Source organism: Meles meles, chromosome 6, assembly GCF_922984935.1.
Source record: "Meles meles chromosome 6, mMelMel3.1 paternal haplotype, whole genome shotgun sequence".
Classification (NCBI taxonomy): domain Eukaryota; kingdom Metazoa; phylum Chordata; class Mammalia; order Carnivora; family Mustelidae; genus Meles; species Meles meles.
The window spans coordinates 131127990-131146117 of NC_060071.1; the positions used below are offsets into that span (position 1 = coordinate 131127990).

Below are 18128 nucleotides of genomic sequence, written 5' to 3' on the forward strand. Positions count from 1 at the left end.
CTCTAAACTGCACTAAGATACTTAGTGACCTGAACAAACAAACTCCATGTTTTTACAGCACTAATATTGGCGGAGAGTGGAGGGGGAAAGACAATAAACAGTTAAGAAGATATACAGATAATATTCTCTATGTTAGAAAGGACTATGAAGAAATCAAAGCAGGGTAAGTTGGAAGGGACAGAGGTGTGTACTGTTGTAGATCTTTTTAGATCAGGTAAGTCCTTTCCAATATGAGCAAAGACCTGAATGGAAAGTTTGTTCTAGGTGGAAGAATTGGCCTTGGCGAAGACCCTAAGGCAGAATAAATGGCATATACAAGAGCAAAGAAGCAAGTGGGACTGGACCTGAGACTGTAGGGAGGAGAGCTTTCGTAGAGCAGAGAGAGAGCCAGTGAAAGAATGGTTGCATATGTGAGGAAAGGACTTAAAAAATGAGATCTACTTTCGGAAAAGGGGGAAATGCTCCAGGAATAGCAGTCCTTCCCATGTATCATTTGCTGTTGTCTCTCTATCTCCTTCCTCCTCCTCTTTCTCTAATTTTATACTATTTTGCTTATCCTGTAACTGGTCATATTTATTATGCAATTTCAGTCTTTTCTTAATATATAGTTTTCTTTATAGCACCTATTTTGAAAATGAGCTACATGTGTTCATATTTAGATATAGCCTTTGATGTTAATAAATATGTATATCAGTATCAAAACAAGGTAAGAGTATAGGGAGTAATGATAGCAAAGACAAATATAAGTACTGTTTTAGATCTTTTTAAATCAAGAGAGTCCTCTCTGATAAGATGGCATTTGAGCAGAGAACATACACACACACATATATGTATAAATATATATGTGTGTATGTCTGTGTATTACATAAATATATATACATAATAACATGGTGTTCAAGAGCCAGGTTCTTCTGGTCTCTATATGTATTCACATATGAAAATGCTGAGAAAAGAGGTCATTGTGTGAGAATAGAACTCTTGAATCTGTTACAAACTTGTAGACTTGCCTAAACCTTATGGATTGCACTGCAAGTATAGTACATCTATTTCTGAAACAAAGATAACAGTTTCTACTTTAGGGAATCTAAACAATGAGCATTTTCCTTTCCTTTCCCTGCTTTATAAGCCTAAACTCCCTCTAGCCTGTCAGTTATGATTATATGTACAGTTCCCAGCTAATGCAAATAAGAGAAGCTGCTGATGGAAATCAGAATTTTAAAGAGACTTCCAGAAGTATGGTAGCAACATGAAATTGATTCAGTCAGTTTGCTGGTGGAGTTCACAGAGCCTGGATTCTTTGAATATATCTACAAGTCACCACGACTAATTTGGGATCCACATCTTTTGCATTTTATGGTCCTGTTTTTCAGTCAAAATGCTATAGATCTAGAAGCAAAAAAGACAAAATGCCTCTGTCACTGTTTCATGATCAGCCCTAATGGGAAAAGAAAAGTTAATTAAAATCTATGAAAATGAATCGAGTAACCTTTAAAGATAGGCAGTACAACGTGGCCAATGTAATATGACAATTTGTTAATGGACTAGGCAGTTGTAATCAGTTTTAAAATAACCTGAAGCTTTTTTTATGTTGAACAAAAGTTACTAATTAAAGGAAGCAGTGACCTGTATGTGAGATTATCCATGAAAACTATTTGCCATCTGAACATAGCATCAAAAGAAAACATTCACTTAAGATTTTTCTTTTCATGGTATAATCTTACATTGGGGACTCTTTTGGTTTACTCTTTATCTTTTTTATTACCAGTTGAGTATTTTTTAATCCCTTCTATTTAAATGAGACACATATTTTAAATTCTCATTAATAGTAAGGGACTAAAACCACTAACATCCCAATCCTACCCATTCATGAACTGGGTTTGAGGTGCTCAAGTTCCCTGTAGAAGGTCTAATGCCTGTCAAATGCCTTTGAAGACATTCTTGGTCTTTTTGGTTTTTGTTTTATTTGTCTTGACACTGACAAGGAAAGAAACTGATCTGGCAAATGCAAATATTTGTGTTATATAGTCTTCATTTTTTAAAAAATCCACTTTGTGCTCTTTTTCTACTTCCAGCTGAAACAGTTGATTTAATTTGTTTATTGGAATTTTAAAAAGACTCTGAATAAGAAGATATAGAAGAATTATTGTAATTGTGAGGATTTGAAGAACAAAAAGGGAAGATTTGTAATTATCTAAAGTGTATTTACCCTGGGCATAAAAGAAAACAGATAGTAGAGGTAAATGAGAATGAATTTATCACATGTTCATTATCTATACACAGTCCTAACAGTATGAATAATTACTTAAACTAAGTGAAGAATCTGTTTGGGTTTCTAAAAAGGTTTGGGGAGATGATTGTCATCCATATTAATTATGAATAATTATTACTCATACAGATCAAGCCACTCAACTAAGAAACAACAACTAATATGTAGAGACCATGAAGCAATTTTCCAAAGTACTTAGGGTCTCAGTCCTGGAGGGATCTTTGCAATAACCTAGGTTACTCCCTTTATTTTACTGATGTAATCACTGTGGCCAAGGAAGATTAAGTGGTCATTCTTGTAACTCTGCTAACTAATAGCAGGGGAAGAACTAGGACCAGGATCTCCTGATTGTCTTTCTAGTATTTGCCACCAAAGTGACTAAACCATACCTTTTTTGAATGGGCTTGTAGAAACTTGGCTGTGAACTTGAACATTGCTGATTGGCTTATCATGGGTTTTGCCATTATTATTTTAATTGCCAAGTTATCCCAATTACAGATAGGACCAGATTCTTCTGACTTTTGCCAGAGGATAAACTACTTTTGGGATAGGAAATCCCAACTGTTTCAGAATTACTGGAAGGGGATAAAATATAGAATAATTATATAAACTGCAATGAAGTAAATAGTTATCACTTAAAAACAGCTATAACTAAAGAATAGTTATTTTGAAATGCTGATTGTACTTCCCTATTTTATATCATCTGATTTGTCATCTGATGTTCCTGTCTTGAGGGGTATATAGTAATTCTGTGATGTTTCTACATCAGCCCAAGATAGTGAGCTCTTGACCTCTCCAGCTTCTCAGATGTCATGGTATACAGTATGTGGTATAGACATGATATATAGTATGTGATATATCATGGTATATAGATATGAAAACCAGAGTACAGCAAAGTAGGAGTAAATATTTCTTCTCTTTCCCCCTCTTACTCTATGAATGTTTGTAAGAACGTCAGTTTTTATTGTTATCTTAAAAATCCATTTACTCAGTAAGTATTTCTTTAGCTTATGCAATATTCTGAGCTTAAGCTCCTGAACATGGTACTTATCAAAGAGTTTGATTTTGATGACAGATCCAAATTAATAACAATTAACTACAATAGAATAAATAATAAAAGAAAGTACCCTGGGAACACAGAAGCCGAAACAGTATTTCTAGGAATATGAGTGCTGTTTGGTTATTGGGTGGCTTGTGAAAGTCAACAGAGGATATTTGTTAAGTTGGGATTTGAAAAATGGTTAGATGTTTTCTAATTTGTGAATTTCAGGAAGGACATTATAGATAATGTAAGGAGGTATAAAGATAATGGTCTTTGAAGTAAACTGTGGAGGGATCCTTTATAAATAATGTACTAAGGAGTTTGGACTTTATCTCAGCATGGAAAATACTAGACCTCTACATTTTACTATTCCCCTATAGTCATATATCCATGGAAGACATCAAAACTGAATTTAAGAGCTTCTTTCATTGAGCTCAGGCATACCCTAGAATACTTGACCATATATACTCTAGGAAGTCATGACCAATCAATCACTTATGGCAGCACAGATAGAATCCAACACTGTAAGTAGTTTACAGCCCCAGAACACCTTTGAACAAAGAGTGACATAAGCATATCTGTTTTAGAATCATTACTCAGGGCAGTCAAGGGGAAAGGCTGAATGATACAACACTGGGAGTAGAGAACACAGCCAAGACACTATTGTAGTATTTCAGATGAGAATTTTAGAACACGTTTTAGAAATGGAATTTATGGAACTTGAAGGTATCACTGCTTTTCTCAAAGTTTTAGTAACAACTCCCCCCTCCCCACCCCGCCCTTAACATCTACTTGGGATTGAGTAAAAACTATATAGTTTATTTCACAGCATTCTACTATATAGATTCTCATAAATTCAGATCAACAAAGAACTTAATTTCTAGTTTACAAGATATGAGAGGGGAGGGAATAATACTGTAGAGTCTCTGTCTTCAGAACAGAATACAGTATCCGGGAAAATACTGATGGTCTTTATGCTATCAATGTGCGGTTTGCCTAATTATTTTCTCTCTTGCAGAAGCAAGACTCTCTAATCATCAACACAATTTATATTCATAGTTAATAATTATTATTGTAATATCTTTGTAGCAGTGTGATGAAATAATGATAATTACTAATAATTGAAGAAGTCATGTGCATTATTTCATATAATCATTCAACAGTTACATAATGTTGGCATTTTTGTCCCCATTTTAGAGTGAAAGAAAGAGGAGTAGATGGGTAAGATTATATATCCACGTGACTCTGACACCGAAGCTCCTGCTCTGTATTCCTCAGCATGTCCAATGTTTTATTTTAATTTTTTATTTCTTTCATTTTAGTATAGTAGTACAGTAGAAATATAGGAAAGAGAAGATGGGTGTGTAGACTAGGACAGTTGCAATGAGGTTGGACAGGAAAGGGCAGATTTTGAGGTACTGACCTCAAAAAGTAATAATTAATTAATTATCTCTAATATCCATTATCTCTTATTTTTTCTAAAGCCATTATGATTTTTAAATTGAAATTCCAGTTAGTTAGCATACAATGTAATAGTTTCAAATGGACAATATAGTGATTCAACACTTCCATAGACCACCTGGTGCTCATCACAAGTGTACTCCTTAATCCCCATCACTTATTTCACGTTCCCCCACGCACCTCCCTTCTGGGAACCATCAGTTTATTCTCTATAGTTAAGAATATGCTTCTTGGTTTGCTTCCCTCTCTTTTTTTCCCCCTTTGTTTGTTTGTTTTGTTTCTTAAATTTCACATAGGAGTGAAAATCATATGGTATTTGTCTTTCTATGACTGACTTATTTTGTTTAGCATAGTACTCTTTAGCTCCATCCATATCATTGCAAAGGACAAAATCTCATTCTTTTCTATGGCTGAGTAATATTCCATTGTGTGTATGTATACACTCTCTCTCTCTCTCTCTCTCTCTCTAGATCTTTATCCATTCATCTATCAGTGGACACTTGGGCTACTTCCCTAAATTTGGCTATTGTAAATAATAATAATGCTGCAGTAAACATGGGGATCCATACTATCTTTTTGAATTAGCATTTTCATATTTGTTGGGTAAATACCCAATAATAGATTTCTGGATCATGTGGTGGTTCTATTTTTAATTTTTTGAGGGACCTCCATACTACTTCCCACCATGGCTGCCCCAGTTTATATTCCCACCAACAGTGCCTAAGGGTTCCTTTTTCTCCACATCCTCACCAGCCCTTGTTGTTTCTTGTGTTTTTTGTTTGTTTGTTTGTTTGTTGGTCATTCTGACAGGTGTAAGATACATCATTGTGGTTTTGATTTGTATTTCCCTGGTGATCAGTCATGTTGAGCATCTTTTCATGTGTCTATGGGCATCTGGATGTCTTCATTGGAAAACTGTCTATTCATATCTTCCATCCATCTTTTAATTGGATTATTTGTTTTTGGGTGTTCTTTATATATTTATATATAAGTTCTTTTTATTTTGGATACTAACCCTTTATTGGATATGTCATTTGCAGATATCTTCTCCTATTCCCTAGGTTTAGTTTTGTTGATTGTTTCCTATACTGTGCAGAAGCTTTTTATTTTGATGAAGCTCGAACACTTTATTTTTGCTTTCTTTCTCCAGAGACATATTTAGAAAGAAGTTGCTATAGCCGATGTTAAAGAGATTACTGCCTCTGGTCTCTTTTAGGAATTTTATGGTGTCAAGTCTCACAGCTGCATCTTTAATCCATTTTGAATTTATTTTTGTGTATGGTATAAGAAAGTGTCCCAGTTTCATCTTTAGCGTTTTGCTCTCCAGTATTCCCAACATCATTTGTTAAAGAGACTGCCTTTTTCTCATTAGATATTCTTACCTGCTTTGTTGAGGATTAATTGACCATATAACTGTGAGTTCATTTTTAGGTTTTTCTATTCTGGTCCATTGACCTGTGTGTACTTTTGTGCCAGCACCATACTGTGTTGATTACTACAGCTTTGTAATATAACTTGAAGTCTGGAGCTGTTATGCCTCCAGCTTTGCTTTTCTTTTTCAAGGTTGCTTTGGCTATTGGGGGTCTTTGTGGTCCATACAAATTTTAGAATCGTTTGTTCTAGCTCTGTGAAAAATGCTATTGGTACTTTGGTAGGGATTGCATTGAATGTATAGATTGTTTTGGGTAATATAGACATTTAAAAAAAAAATTTCTTTATTTGAGAGTGAGAAAGAGAGAGCATGAGATGGGGAGGACCAGAGGAAGAAGCAAACTCCCCACTGAGCAGGAAGTCCTATGCAGGACTCCATTCTGGGACTCCAGGATCCTGTCCTGAGCCAAAGACAGTTGCTTCGCTGGCTGAGCCACCCAGGTGCCCGTAATTTAGACATTTTAACAATATTTGTTCTCCCAGTCCAGGAACATGGAATGTTCCATGTTTTCATTTCATATACCATTTCTTTCATCAGTGTTTTATAGTTTTCAGAGTATGGGTCTTTTACGTCTTTGGGTAAGTGTATTCGTAGGTATCTTATTGTTTTGGGGGCAATTTTAAATAGGATTGATTACTTAATTTCTCATTCCGCTGATTCAATACTGGTGTAATTTCTGTAGTTGGTTTTTTATCCTGTGACTTCACTGAATTTGTTTATCAGTTTTATCAGTTTTATGGTGGACTCTTTCGAGTTTTCTATATAGAGTATTATGTCATCTGCTAAGAGTGAAAATTTTACTTCCTTGCTAATTTGGATGACTTTTATTTCTTTATGTTGTCTGATAGCTGTGACTAGGACTTTCAGTACTATGTTAAATAACAGTAGTTTCATTGAAATTTTTATTTTGAGGATAATTTTCTATTCATATGGAGTTGTGAGACTATCTAGAGATCCTATAGGGGCGCCTGGGTAGCTCAGTGGGTTAAGCCTCTGCCTTCAGCTCAGGTCACGATCTCAGGGTCCTGGGATCAAGCCCTGCATCCAGCTCTCTGCTCAGTGGGGAGCCTGCTTCCCCATCTCTGTCTGCCTATTTGTGATCTCTCTGTCAAATAAATAAATAAAATCTTTTTTTAAAAAAGAGAGATTCTATAATATATAAAGTTCCCCTTACTCATTTTCTCCCAATAGAAATTTCTTGCAAAACTTGTATAATAGCACAACCAGGGTATTGACATTGATAATCAAAATACAGAACATTTTCATCCACATGAAGATCCCTCATGTTGCCTCTTATAGCCAAACTGACTTCCCTTTCACCCTGACTCCATCCTTAACTCCTGGCAACCACTAATCTGTTTTCCATTTTCTGTAATGGGTTCTCTATCTGTTTGATTAATCTCTGTATATATACCTCCACAAAGACCACGCAGTCTTGATTACTACAGCTATATAATAAACCTAGAAATTAAATAGACTGATTTTTCCCAGTTTACTCATCGTTTTAAAAACTCTTATACCTACTGTAGTTGCATTTTCTTTTCATAGAGAATTTCTGATTTGTATACCTTTTATTTCTTTGTTTTGTCGCATTAGAAAGGTCTTCCCAAACAATGATGAATAAGAATTGTGAGAAAGAGCATTCTTACTGTATTTCTGATATTAAAGGGAAAACATTTCCTCTTTCATCTTTCTTTAACATTAAGTATAATGTTAGTTGTAGGGTTTTTGTAGGTGCTCTCTATTGGATTGAGAAAATTCCCTTGTATTTTTTTTCTGAGGTTTTTTTTTTTTAATCTTGAATGTGTTGTGAATTTTGTCAGATAGATTTTTATGCATCAGTTGATATGATCATGTGATTTTTCTTCTTTACTCTGTTAAGATGATGGATTATATTAACTGATTTTTGAACATTGAGCCAAACCTGAGAATAAACCCAACTTAGTCATGAAATATAATTCTTTTTATATGTTGTTAAATTCTGTTTGCTAATATTTCTTATGGATTTCTGTATCTTTATTTAGGAGGGAGCTATAATTTTTTTCTTTATCTTTTTTTAACTGTATATTTTTGGTAGTGAGCATGATACTGGCTTGATAAAATGAATTGGGAAGTATTCCCTCTTTTTCTGTTTTCTGAAGAGATTGTGTAAAATTGGTGCTGATTCTTTTTTAAACATTTGACATAATTCACCAGCAAAAACTTCTGCCCTGGATATTTCTCTTCTGGGGGTTTTACACTTACAAATCCAATTTCTTTAATACTTACAGGCTATTCAAATTATGTATTTTATATTGGGTAAGTTATGCTTTTTAAAAATGTGGTTCATTTCATCCATGTTCTCACATTTACATATGAAGAGTTGCTCATAGTCTTCCCTTATTATCCTTTTGCAGCTCTAGGATTTGTAGTGATTTCCCCTGTTTCATTCCTGATATTGGTAATTTCCCCCACCACTTTCTGTCTCAATATTTCTTTCCGTTTTTGGTCAATCTTGCTAAAGATTTGTCAGTTTTCTTGAACTATGTGAGGAACCAGCTCTATACTTCATTAGTTTTTTTTTTTTCTATTGCTTTTCTGTTCTTAACTTCATTGATTTCTGTTATTTGCTATTTCCTTCCTTCTGCTGCTTGAGATTTATTACATTCTTTTTTTAGGTTCTTGAGCTATAGAGTATTCATAAGACCTTTATTCTAATGTATGCATTAAATGCTATAGATTTACCTCTCAGCACTGCTTTGGCTGTATCCTACAATCATTTTATTCAGTTCATGATATATATTTTTTAATCTCCCTTGAGACATTCTCTTTGTCCCATAGATTATTTAATATTGTTTAGTTGCGAATGTTTGGAGATTTTCCTGTTATACTTATGCTTAAATATAGCTTTGATATGTGCTTCTATATATCCTTGATGATTTTCTGTCTACTTGTATAATCACTTGCTGAGAGAAGGGTGTTGAATTCTCTAATTTTGAATTTTTCTGTTTTCTCTTTCAGTTTTATCAGTTTTTTCATCACCTTTTTTTTCAAATTTGTTATTTAGCATATACACATTAGGATTGTTATGTAAATTAGCCCTTATTACCATTATATAATGTCCTTTTCTGTTTCCATTAGTTTTCTTTGCTCTGAAGTCTACTTTGTCTCATATTGATATATCATTCCTGATTTTTATCATTAATGTTTGCATGGCATGCTCTTTCTCATTTGTTACTCTCATCCTGCCAAATCAGTATATTTGAAATGAGTTTCTTATAGATAGCATATCATGCATGGATCATGCCATAGATTAATGGCAGAGAGATCATTCAAATCTGGCAATTTCTATCTTTTAATTGGTGTGTTTAGACCATTTTCATATAAGGTAATTATTGATATGTTAGGACTTAAATCTGCCATCTTTGCTTATTTTCTGTGTTTTTTATTTCTCTGCTTTTTCTCCCCTTAATGTTGGTTATTTAGCAGGTGTTTTTGTTTGTTTGTTTGTTGTTTTTTTAGAATCCCATTTTATCAATTGTGTTTTTAGTGCATCTCTTTGTGTAGTTCTTTTAGTGGTTGCTCTATGCATTACTTGTACATATATAGCCATCAAAGTCTACTGGCATAGTCATTTTACCAGTTTAAAGTATAACAAATTTCTTTCTTCATATTCTTTTGCCCTGGCTGGCTTAGTCGGCATAGCATGCAATCTTGATTTCAGAGTCGGGGGTTAAAGCCTCATGTTGGACAGACAGCCTACTTAAAAAAATAAATAAATTTAAAAATGTATAATATAAATATTTCCTCTAGATGCATTTAGAACAATGTCAGATAGTGTTCAATTTTTTGTTTCAACATCAAACATAATTTTAAAAATCAATAGGAGAGGGAAATTGTTGGATTTATGTGTATTTTCTATTACTGTGTTCTTTCTTCCTCATTTTTTAAGATTCCCTTTTTGTTAATTAGTTCTTCTCTCTCTCTCTGTCTTTTTTTTTTGATAACTACCATAGTCGCTGTTTTAACATAGGTCTGATAACAACTCACTTTAATTTTTCTTTCTGAGAATATCTCAATTTCACCTTCAATCTTGAAGGATATTTTCACTGCTTGTGGGATTCTGAGTTGTTGGTTCTTTTCTTCCAGCGTTTAAAAAAATGTGTTATGACCTGTATGGTTTCTAATGAGAAATTCACTAACATTCTAATTGTTTTCCCCCATAACTAAAGTATTTTTTCTCTCTCACTGCTTTCAAGATTTACTCTTGATAATTTGGTTTCCCAGAACTTTGTCTGTGATATTTCGAGTAGATGTAGAGTAGACCTAGGAGTCTGAAATGCCCAACTGAGTAGTAGGTGCATCAAGAAACCAGCATAAACTTTTGTAACTTCCATAAACAGGAGACGCTTGCAGAACGAGTCGTAAACCTAGGATTTTAATAATCCCCAAATTACATACTTCCTTGCACTATGAGTCTAGAACCAAAATGGGGTCTAAGACAAACTGCCTTCCAACCTAAGGAATTTATATAAAAGCCAAGCTTTCTGTTAAGTGAACACAATTTAGAGGTAGTGTATGCAGAAAGAAGCATGATTTTATGGCTAGATATGAGCATATGAAACTTCTTCTTGGAGTGGTGTTTACAATTCATTATAAACTTCTCTTATTTTGCTAATTGTGACATATAGTCCCATTGAACAAGACAGTTTAGAACAGTGCCTTATTTATTAAAGAATATGTTCTTACTTTCTCCGCTTGTGTTGCTAATACAAATGATAAAAGTCTTAATAGGTGGCTGAGTCAGAACGTTTTATTCTACATCTTGGTGTTTCTCCAGGTCAGCACCAAGAATGAGATGGAATGGGGTAGATTATTGTGTTGTTTTCTATAGGGTAGCAGTTTTGTGAAGAAGAGGTTTTAAATCTCTATAGTGGTCAAGATGGAAAGTTTCACCAGAAATGAATGGACATCAAATAAAACATAAGTACCTGTATTTGGATGTTTTACCACATACCCAAGACAGACAGTGGATTGTAAACCTTTCATTTATTGGACTGTTTGGGCTCCATCCGTAGACCAGTATGTTGTTTCAGCGTCTGAGACAAACCACAGAGGATAGCCATACTTTTTGAATGTTGTTCTTCATTTTAATCTGTGTGTTTTCTGTGGTCAGTCCTGATGAGAAAACTCTTAACTCATTGTGGTATATCCAGATATGTACCAGTGGGTGGCAGTAGATATGGCAGAGTTCTAAATAATACAGCTACCCAATCATAGATGGAGTCTCAGAGTAGTAGACTTGAGGGCTTTTTTTTTGCTTATTTTTTTTAAATGTAACTGATTGTCTTTCACACATTTTTCTGACTTTAGCAGGCATACTGAAGGGTAATTTTTAAAATAATAATAACAGCTAATATATATCATTTTTACTATGTATCAGACACAATTTTAAGTGTTTTACATATATTTTAAAATAACACATTTGATTATTTTCAAGGTATTTTGGCTAATGTACAATTATATTATTATTCACTTATCCTATTTACTTATACTAGTGTAACAGAACAGAAAAAGAAATTTGCTGATAAATATTATATTAAGCAGAGGATCTATTCAGCTGCCAGCGATTCACTTACACAGATTTTTGTTGCTTTTTTTTTGTGAGATATACTATACATTGTGTGATGCATACACTTTGCCAAAAACAACTGCCTTTTCAAATGTTCTAAGTATTTGCTTTCCATCAAAGCCACATCTTTTTTTTTTTTAATATTTTATTTATTTGACAGAGAGAAATCACAACTAGGCAGAGAGGCAGGCAGAGAGAGAGGAGGAAGCAGGCTCCCTGCGGAGCAGAAAGGCCGATGTAGGGCTCGATCCCAGGACCCTGGGATCATGACCTGAGCCGAAGGCAGAGGCTTTAACCCACTGAGCCACCCAGGCGCCCCAAAGCCACATCTTTTGATGTCCTCTCCCAGGTTTGAGGAATTTCATTTTGCAGAGCAATTAACTATAGAACTTCTCACAGATTGTTGTTACACAAATTGCTGTAGGAAAGTTTTCTTTCAGTTTGGGGAGGCATTGGACAATGTGTCAGCATTTATGATAGAGTTTGGAATAATATGTCATTTCAATACATCTTGAAAAGCAAAGGAGGAAAGTCAATTTTTCAGGAGGAAAAGTACTGGACCCTGATTCAGTTTAGAAGCCCTGGGTTCAGGTTCATGCACATCTGTTCACTAGCTGTGTGACACTGACAGAGGCTTTTGCCCTTTGGGAACTCCTCATCTATAAACTGTGATGAAGTTGGATTAGATCAGTGGTTTCCAATCAGCATAATTGGAGCTTTATAGCTCCACTGTGGCACCACAGGGGGTGATGCCAGGTTAGGAATAGAGCCCCAGCAGGCTGGCCCCCAGGTCCTCCCTTCTGCTTTCACCTGAGAAGCTTCCTTTCAGCTATTTAAATTACAGTATTTATTTATATACCATATGCACTTGAAAGTGTATGTGATTTATTCATAAGACAAAGTTCTACTTGTTTAAAAAAAAGATTGAAAACCTTTGGGTGAGATTATTTCAGTGGTCCCTTCTGCCCCTAAAATATTAATGATTCTAATAACTAGGAAGCCAAAAAAGAAAAAAGATAAATTGGTCCTGGTTGTTAGCATGTAGCCAATGTCTCTAGTATACAACCATGGGAAGCTAGGTCCATCATTTATGACCTCTGAAGGGTTGTAAGGTACTCTTTTATTTGATTAACTTTGTTATACCACTACTGCACCCCACAAAGACGAATGACACAGATGTACTTTTTTTTTTAAAGATTTTATTTATTTATTTGACAGACAGAGATCACAAGTAGGCAGAGAGAGAGGGAGAAGCAGGCTCCCCACCAAGCAGAGAGCCTGATGCAGGGCTCGATCCCAGGACCCTGAGATCATGACCTGAGCTGAAGGCAGAGGCTTTAACCTACTGAGCCCCCTAGAGACCCACAGACTTACTTTTTAAAAAGTTTATATTCTTTTGAGAATTTACACTACCTATTGTTTTAGGTAAATGGCAGGACACAGAGTAATACTGAATAGGAGCACTGATTACTAAGTGAGGTATAGGAGCCAGAAGTTAAATGATTTTCTCTGTAATCATTAATTTGCCATATTTTGTTGTCAATGCTCCTCTGTCCAGTGCTGTAATTATACATGTTGCTGTGTCTGAAACCCTTGTTTCTATAACTTTCTGTCCATGACCAGCTGGGTGGAGATATTTTATAGTAAAGGTTAAGGGAGAAAATATACTCATTTCTAAACTTGATCTCCAACCTTTCTGTCAAGGATCAAGTTGCTAGAGAGATGGGTTTCTCATGTACAGCTTGACATGATTCTCCTTTTAAAAGCAAATAAACAAACAACCTATCTGTTCCTTGGCTACCAGGAACCAGAATCAACATAAAAAAGTGTCAAACCTCCTTAAACAGCCAGACCACTAGTTGCAAAAACTGTGAAGAAAGTAGTACAAGACCATCTTAGCCAAAAACATTGTCATGATATATTACCCTGAATGTGCCAGAGAAATGCAAAGTGAACAAAACAAAACAACACAACTGGATTTTCCCATTCTCATCCATAATAGCATGTTTTTTTTAATGGTATTTTTTACTCTAATAACTGTATGTCCTAATGAGTTAGTATCAGCTCATTTAAAGAGTTGGAGCCAGTCCAAGGAAAACGGGCAGGACTACTGCCCTTTTCACCAAAAAAAAAAAAAAAAAAAAAGAAAGAAAAATCTTTCATTAACTCATGTTGATGGAAGCACATTTAGCCACAGCAATTTGCATGGCAGTTGAATTGCTGTTTGTATTGAACAGCAGCAAACCAGAGAATAATAAAGCAAAACAGGAACATGCCAGTGGTGAGCAAGGGAACAGGGCAGCCCTTCCACTTTTTCCATGCTGATCATCCGTCCTAAAGCCGGTAAGACCAAACAACAAAGATTGCTCGTTATAACGAGATGCACTAATCACACTCTGTTGTCCCGGCCTCTATCACTGCAGCTGTCCAGAGGCCTCACCTATATTCTCTGCTCTTGTGGTTGCAGCGAAATAGTTGCTTCTCAGCAAAGCCCGGTGGCCATATTTTACCAGCACAGCTTAATAACCCTGTTCATCATCCCAAATGCATGTATTCAAACAAGGGACCTAACAAGTGAACAATTGCATAGAGCAGTGATGTAGAGGAGGAGACAATTTGGGGGATCCATGTTAAGCAGCAAAGGTAGAGAGGTAGTAGTTAGAGAGGATATGGATATGAAGACATCGGAGCCCTGATCGTTGACATCAGGGAACTCCTGAAGGAAATCAGAGGAATACAAACATGTGCATTTTTAAAAATAATGGTATTAAGGAAGGTACAATTAAGTACCGGGGGTTACAAATGAGAGCAGGACGTGATATATATGGCAGGAAGATTGCCCTGGCATTGCAAGGAGAGCAAAGCTCTAGCTGGGGCTTTAGACTAACTAGGGAATCTCAAGCAAATCATTTGCCTTCTTTGAGCCTCATGTCTTGATTTATTGTAGAATGAAGTGCTCACTGTAAAATAGAACATTCTTGTCAATTCTGAGCTCTCCAAGTTTCCAAATAAAGATAAGAAAGCTCCATACAGCCGGACTACCATAGACTTTTAAAACTGACAGCAATCCAACTAAACCTAATTTAAGTACAAGCAAGAAGGAAAGGAAGGGAGGAAAGGAAAAGAAAGATGGAAAGAAAAAAGAAAGGAAGGAAAATAGGGAGAGAAGAAGAAGTAGAGGGAGGGAAAGAAGAGAGTTAGAAGTTTAAGAGTTATGTGGGCTTCAGGCAAAGGTCAATCTTATTCTCACCTACTCTGTCTCTTGGCTCTGCTTTCTTCTTCACCAGCTTTGCTGTTGTACACGTTCCTTTGCCATAGTAGAAAATATAGCCTGGAAAGAACCAGGCTAATATAAGGTTGTGGCTTCAGAAGGGAATTCTACCAATTTTTGCCTGTGTGGACAGGGTTTAGTCCCTGTTGTTAGCAGGACAGTCTGGACCTACTCTGGGCTTGAGTTGAGGCCTAGCTGGAGGGGGCAGCTCCTCTCTGCAGGGCATGCTGCTAGCAAGTTAGGTAGCAAGCATTGGCACCTCATGGTTCACACAGGTGTCTATGTGTGTCTAGGCTGGGGGCTGGGGGAAGGAAGGTGATGCCCATCAACTCTTTTCTTCTTAGAGAAGTTGCCCAATGATCCCTGCCCCTCCATCTCACTCTCTGACATTAGTAAACAGATCTCTTTCCCATGTATCCAGGCATTTTTCCCACTGGTGGTTCTGGGCTGTAGCTCCACAAGGCCCTTCATTGTGCTGTCTCTTTAAGGGTAGAGACTCAGTTTTCTCTCACCTTCCTGGCTCTCCCAGAGCCCAGGGTGATTATTTTTAAAGTTCCAGGTGTTAAGTGCCACTGATTATAAAAACTTCTGAAATTGTGAGCCTCTAGTTTTCAAAGTCAAATGTCACAGGGATTCCTTCCCCCCCGTGCAGGCTCCCTATGCCTGGGGTTCCCACTGTGAGGGTCTGTTTCTTTCCCCTCTTTGTGCCCAAGTTGTCCTTCCCTCCTGAAGACAGTCTGAGGGTCTGTTTAGATCCCAACAGCATCTCTGTGCTTCTTAACCTCTTCCACGTGGCCTCTTCTCTACGTTTAGCTACGAGACATCTGGTCTACCAGTCTTTGAATCATCTTCTGGGTTATTTACACTAATGTGGGCCTTCTCTAGCGGTAGCCATGGGATGAGGTGAGCTTAGAGTTCTCCTACTCTACCATTCTTCCCAAAAGTATAGAATTTCTATATTTGAAATGCCAGTTGTAGTTTTTTTTTTGTTCAGTTGTCAAAAATTAAACATTCCAGTTGGTACTAGACTTTTTGGAAAAACAGCATAACCTCTATATATTTAGAGAAATTGAGAACATAATTTTTAAATTGCAATAATTCCATGAAATTCTGAGGGTAACTGAACATCTTTACATTTATACATCTTTACATTTATAATCTTATTAAATCTGTGAGTTGAATTTGATTGTACAAGAGATGCAGTACCCATTATTTATCTGCTATGTTTTGGCAAAGGTGTTTGGTGTTTGATGTACCGAGTGGAGTTTGGAGGAACAAGATCAGCTTTCTTTGATGGTTAGTGGACCCTACTATCCATCACTCCAAGTCCAGTGTACCATAAATGATGTAATTCAGTACAGGGGGCCTAATATCAGAGAACCTTCTAATGTCCAGAAGTAGTGAATCAAAATGGCCATGTTCACATAGGGACACATAGTGATCTTACATCTTGTGACTATTCAAGAGAGTTGTGCCAAAGACACAATTTACTGAAACTGTTGTTTTTAGCCAGTCTGATGCCTATTCCTTCTTCTTTTAACAGTTCCCTGGTCTTTCATTTAGAAACTATCCTTTCTATTCTTCATCTAATCCTTTTGGGGTTATCAGTGGGAGTGCTCCATCCTTTCCCCTAGCCAGTCAGTAGGCAAGAGATCTAAGCTAGGCTCATAAGCATTTCTCTTTCTGGAATTTCACCCAGAGTGGAGTGACACAAGGGCTAGAGGCACCCAGGATAAAATGCCCATTAGTTCATGATACTTACATCCCTACCATCCCAGATCAGTTGTTACTCTCTGAGGAGTCTGGCTCCTCATTTCCCATGTATTTGTTAGTTACTCTTATGTCCCTCTAATAAATTCTGAATGCTTCATGTACAGTTAACAAATGGTTGCTGTAAGTTAGCAAGTGCTGGGTACCAAAGCATCCCCAATTCCGTGTATACAGGTCCTGATTCTGTGAGTTGGGATTGGCCCTGGGCTCACTGGGCATTTTGGTATCTCTTGAGCTCCCCTTATGAGTCATCCATAATCATCTTCAAGCCAGTTAACAGCTGTGCTTCTGGGCATTTGCTAGCTGCCAGTTAAGGCAAACTGCAGGGTGTCATAAGTGGGAAGAGTCCCAGGCCCTTGTCATCCAACAGGTTATCCTGGCCTTGTTCTATGGTGGTGAGAGAGTTCCAAGTGGGAAAGTGAAATGCACAAGGCCTCTTGAACTCTCAGTGCAGTTGGGCACAGATTCTGCTGTAGTCTGTTTAGTCAATCAAGTCAGGAAGCTGGGCCAGAGGTGACATGTAGAAAGTAGATGAGTGTGACCTCCTCAAGGTGGCAGCTGCAGTGTCACAATGCATATGAGTAAGGATTCAGGGTGAGGAATTTTTGAAGGCGCTGAAACAGTCTGCCACCCCCAAGTTGGTTTCTGTGTAGCTAAAGAACCTGCTATGCCAACCAAAGACCCCTTCTAAAATGCAGCCTAATACCTTGACTTTCTCCTCTAACTTTATAGGCCTAACCCTCATTAGGGGGGGTTTGGGAGCCAAAGTCCACCCCTCTATGGGATATAGAGCAAAAATCACCTGTTCTCCTGAATCCCAGTACATCGTGTCTTGGGGGATTGTATGTGACTCTTCTGTGGCTGAATTAGCCATGCAGTCTCACCAACAGTCCTACCATCTGCCAGCTCTCCTGAGTTCCAGCATCTTGCCTGTTCACTTATAACCTATAGCCCCATGCCTTGGCTTCTCACCGTAGTATTGCTTCCTGCTATATGTAGTATAACACTTGCTAAAAACATTTGCATTTGCCTTTCTGAGATATATATTGAATTTCTGTAAGTTATATTTTCCTTTTATGCAGCACAGCCTCTTGGTGAGCTCCATCAATCACAGAGCAAGGCAAATGCTCATATTAATGTGCACTGCTGTAGGTGTTTCTTGCCTGTTTTCGTCCAACTTCTGACTCAGCCCAGCCCTCTTTAGGTTTGTGAGATCTAATAAGATCATAGCACGGGATGGTATAGCTGCAGGCAGAAAATTCTGCTTGCCAAATA

General features: G+C 36.8%; 1 protein-coding gene across 5 annotated transcripts in view; it reads left to right on the top strand.

Moving 5' to 3' along the window:
• The window catches only part of CEP128 (centrosomal protein 128), a 412817-nt gene that overhangs the window by 315890 nt on the left and 78799 nt on the right, over positions 1-18128 (top strand). The gene's annotated exons all lie outside the window — the stretch shown is intronic.